Source organism: Cherax quadricarinatus, chromosome 12, assembly GCF_038502225.1.
Source record: "Cherax quadricarinatus isolate ZL_2023a chromosome 12, ASM3850222v1, whole genome shotgun sequence".
NCBI lineage: Eukaryota > Metazoa > Arthropoda > Malacostraca > Decapoda > Parastacidae > Cherax > Cherax quadricarinatus.
In genome coordinates this window covers 43,477,116-43,480,732 of record NC_091303.1, presented here as the reverse complement: position 1 = coordinate 43,480,732, position 3,617 = coordinate 43,477,116, and positions in this window count along the sequence as shown.

Here is a 3,617-nt window from a genome sequence, read left to right as displayed (position 1 = left end):
ATATGCGAGGAATTCACGAGAGCAGGCGAAATATACACAAACACTGATCTCTGGCTGAAGGAGACTCGAACCTACGAAACTTGGAACAAGGTACGCAGTGCTATACCAAACTCCCCACACTGGACCAATACCTTGGAGTCCAGCTTGCGGTAGACTTTGATCCAAGGCAGCCAGCTTTCAGGGAGAAGGCTTACAGCTTGTCATCTCATCCTCTACATGCATCAGCTTTACTAGAGATTTTAACAATGCAAGGAATTCGCAAGAGCAGGCGAAATATACACAAACACTGATCTCTGGCTGAAGGAGACTCGAACCTACGAACCTTAGGACAAGGTACGCAGTGCTTTACCAATCTACCCACACTGGACCAGTGTGGGTAGATTGGTAAAGCACTGCGTACCTTGTCCTAAGGTTCGTAGGTTCGAGTCTCCTTCAGCCAGAGATCAGTGTTTATATATATATATATATATATATATATATATATAGATATATATCTCCAGGGGGAAGTGGAACAGAATTCTTCCTCTGTAAGCCATGCGTGTTGTAAGAGGCGACTAAAATGCCGGGAGCAAGGGGCTAGTAACCCCTTCTCTCGTATGAATTACTAAATTTAAAAGAGAAACTTTCGTTTTTCTTTTCGGGCCACCCTGCCTTGGTGAGATACGGTCGGTGTGTTGAAAGAAAGAAAGAAGACATTATATATATAAATATATTATATATATATATATATATATATATATATATATATATATATATATATATATATATATATATATATATATATATATATATATATATATATATAAATATATATATATATATATATGGACAAAATATGAAATATTAAAGGTCAGTGGTCACGTGTGGTCATACCTGCCTAAGCTCTTGGGAGTTAGCGTGGGCTGTTACCAAGCACCATGGCTTGTTGTAGTGTTTTAGAATCTCAGGTTCAAGTGTTGAAGAAGGAGTTTCTACTTCTTCAGGAGGAAAATAGGAGGCTGAAGCTTCGCATAGATGAGTTTGGGAGCGAGTTTGAGAAGAATTTAGCTGGTAAGGAAGGAATGGTCACCAGCATTGATAGTGGCAGCCGCTTTAAGTGGCAAGTGGTTCACAGTTCAGGAAGAAGGAAGATGAGGAGAGTTAATAGAGAAGATGTGAAGGTAGGAAATCGATTCTCTGTTCTCCATGACGAATGTACTTCAGTGGTTAGTGAGGATGAAGGTATCACTGATTCCACTGTTAATCAGGGTAAGAATATTTTAATAGTAGACGATTCTCAGGTAAGATATATGGACCGTGCATTTTGTAACAGAGACAGAAAGGTCAGACAGAGAGTGTGTCTTCCTGGAGCTGGTGTTGGTGACATAGTCAGCAGGTTGGATAATATTATGGCAGGTAATCAGAGCAAGCCCATTATCTGTCTTAGTGCTGGGGGTAATGACATTGGGAAGGGCAGGAGAGAGGAGCTGCTGGATAAGTACAGGTCAGCCATAGAAGTAGTAAGGTCTAAGGGAGGGATCCCAGTCATATGCAGCATCTTGCCTAGAAAGGGAGTGGGCAATGAATGGATGTCTAGGGCAATTGGTATAAATTGCTGGCTAGACAGGTACTGCAAGGAACTTGCAATCCCATTCATTGATAACTGGGACATATTCTTTGGCAAACGTGATATGTATGCAAGGGATGGGGTTCATCTCTCTGGGGATGGAGTGGCTGCATTAGCCAATTCAATTGAGAGGGGAATTGTTGACTTGTCTAGGAATTTAAACTGATAGATTATAGAGGTATGGGTGTTTGTGGTAAAGAATCTGGCTGCAGTATTAGGGTTAAAAACAGCAGTTATTACCGGGATACCTCAGGGATATGTTTAAAAGACAATATTCAAAATAAAGTTGCTAGTAATGGCAAATCAATTGATCAACAAACAAAGAGAGATAATAGAGGGCAACGAGTGACTAGCTCCCTTAAGATTTACTATACAAATAGTAAGAGTCTGAGAAATAAGATAGATGAGCTAAGATTACTTGCAAGTGTAGGCAATATAGATATTATTGGTATAACAGAGACCTGGTTCAATCTGAAAGATAGAGAAATGGCTTCTGAATGCAACATACAGGGTTATAAACTATTCCACACTGATAGGGTCAACAGGAAGGGCGATGTATGTCAGAGAAAATTTAAATTGTTGTCTTAGACATGATATAAGATTAAAAACATCGAGCACAGAATCTGTTTGGCTACAGTTTCTCGAGGGACTTGACAAATTAATTTTGGGTGTCATTTATAGGCCCCGAAACCTTGATAGGGAGCGCAGTAAGCTGTTATGGGACAAAAGTCATAAGGCATCTAGATATGAAAATGTTGTGAAAATGAGAGATTTTAACTTTAGACAAATTGATTGGAACAATATGACAGGAAATCTTGAGTCTAGTGACTTTCTTGATACGGTTCAGGATTGCTTTTTAGGACAAGTAGTGACAGAACCAACTAGAGGAAACAATCTGCTTGACTTGGTTCTTGCCAACAAAGATTCACTAATTAATAATCTTGAGGTTAATGATTAGCTTGGGGAAAGTGATCACAAATCACTTAGTTTCAATATATCATGGAATTACCCAGATAACTGCAATCAAATCTCTGTCCCAGATTTTCGCTTGACCGACTTCATGGGACTGAAAAATTACCTGGGTGGGCTAAATTGGGATGTCCTGACTATGGGTCAGGTAGGTGATCATGGTTGCCAATACGACGTTTTTCAGAGCATAGTTCTAGCTGCCCAGACAACTTTTGTTCCGAGTAGGGAAATAAGATCAAACAAATATGATCCCAATTGGATGAACAATAGATTAAAACATCTCATTGGTCAAAAGAGAGGCATATATAGGCGTATCAAAAGAGGGGATGGGCAGTTAAGGAATCAATACATTCAATTAAAGAGAGAAATAAAGAAAGGAATAAGAAAAGCAAAAAGAGATTATGAGGCTAAGGTCGCAAGGGATTCAAAGACTAACCCGAAAGGGTTTTTTCAGGTATACAGAAGTAAGATTAGGGACAAGATTGGCCCACTTAAGAGTAACTCTGGTCAGATCACTGACAGTGATAAGGATATGTGTGAAATTCTAAATACCTACTTCCTCTCAGTTTTCACCTAGGAAAATACTAGCGATATTCCTGAGATTATGTAGAACAGGATGATAATAAACTATGTACGATTGCGGTAACTAGTGACATGGTCCTCAGACAAATAGAGAAACTAAAACCTAACAAATCCCCAGGTCCTGATGAACTGTTTGCAAGGGTGATAAAGGAATGTAAAGAGGAACTTAGCATACCTTTGGATAATCATTTTAACATATCACTACAAACTGGCATAGTGCCTGATAAGTGGAAAATGGCAAATGTAATTCCTATTTAGAAGGCAGGTGACAGGTCCTTGGCTTCAAACTATAGACCAATAAGCCTTACCTCGATAGTGGGAAAATTTATGGAATCAATAATTGCCGCAGCAATTCGTAGCCATCTTGATAGGCACAGATTGATTAATAAATCTCAACATAGTTTTACAAAGGGGCGTTCCTGTCTTACGAATTTACAATTTTTTTTCACTAAGGTGTTTG